General features: G+C 39.0%; 1 non-coding gene across 1 annotated transcript; it reads right to left on the bottom strand.

Annotated features, from left to right (window-relative positions):
• Positions 1-314: 314 nt before the first annotated feature.
• On the bottom strand, positions 315-421 carry LOC128296166 (small nucleolar RNA R71). Its single transcript, XR_008286714.1, has one exon. It is a non-coding gene; the product is annotated as a small nucleolar RNA R71 (small nucleolar RNA).
• Positions 422-1,252: the final 831 nt, after the last annotated feature.

Below are 1,252 nucleotides of genomic sequence, written 5' to 3'. Positions count from 1 at the left end.
TCATGAGACCTGCCATTGCTATGAATAATTTTGAATTGAAGCTGAACACTATTCAGATGATTCAACAGTTTGCTTAGTTTGATGGTTTGCAAGATGAAGATCCAAATACTCATTTGGCTAACTTTCTACAATTTTGTGACACTTTCAAGATAAATGGTGTTTCTGATGATGCCATTCGCTTATGGTTGTTTCTATTCTCGTTGAGGGGCAAAGTGAAACAGTGGTTGAACTCCTTACCACGTGGTTTTATCACTACATGGGATCAAATGACCGAGAAATTTCTTTTGAAGTATTATCCACCTGCTAAGACAACCAAGCTGAGGAATGATATATCTTCTTTTGTTCAGATGGACTTAGAGACCCTATATGATGCATGGGAGAGGTATAAGGATTTATTGAGAAGGTGTCCTCACCACGGGTTACCTCTATGGCTACAGATTCAAACTTTCTACAATGATTTGAACCTCTCAACTAGGAAATTGACCGGTGCAGCCCCCAGTGGTACTATGTATAATAAAACACCTGAAGAGGCTTATGAGTTTATAAAGGAGATGTCACTGAATAATTATCAGTGGCAAGTCATGAGTACAAAGCTGACAAAAGCAGCTGGTGTTTTTAACGTAGATGCAGTCACCATGTTATCGAATCAGGTAAAACATTTAAGTAAGAAAATTGATGGTTTATATGGTTCTACGCAGGTACATCTGGTGATGCAATGCGATGCAAATGGAGGAGGACTCAACAATCCAGAATATTTACCCCATGGTCCTAGCACATAGAATGAACAAGTCAACTATATATGTAATAATTCTAGGTCTCAGAATAATCCTTATAGTAACACTTATAATGCAGGTTGGAGGAACCATTCCAATTTCTCTTAGGGTGGTCAAGGAAACCAAAGACCACAACCCCCTCCACGCTTTCAACAACAACCATACCAACAAGAGAAAAATCCGAACCTTGAAGAGATACTGATGAAGTTTATTTCGATGCCAGGAACCCATTTCCAAAACACCAAAACCACACTTAAAAATCAACAAGCATTGATTCAAGGACTTGAAAATCAAATCGGTCAACTTGCAAAGTTGATTTCAAAATGACCACAAGGTAACTTGCCTAGCAACACCGAAACTAACCCAAAGGAGCAACTTCATGCAATTACGGTGCGAGATGAGGAAGGGTTAGTTGAATCTGAACTAGAACCAAGGCAAGAAAGTGTGGTAAGTAAATGTAAGGTTGAGGTAAGCCAGAA

The sequence above is a fragment of the Gossypium arboreum genome, chromosome 7, assembly GCF_025698485.1.
Source record: "Gossypium arboreum isolate Shixiya-1 chromosome 7, ASM2569848v2, whole genome shotgun sequence".
In the NCBI taxonomy this organism is placed as follows: Eukaryota; Viridiplantae; Streptophyta; class Magnoliopsida; order Malvales; family Malvaceae; genus Gossypium; species Gossypium arboreum.
This window is presented reverse-complemented; position numbering and strand designations above follow the sequence as displayed.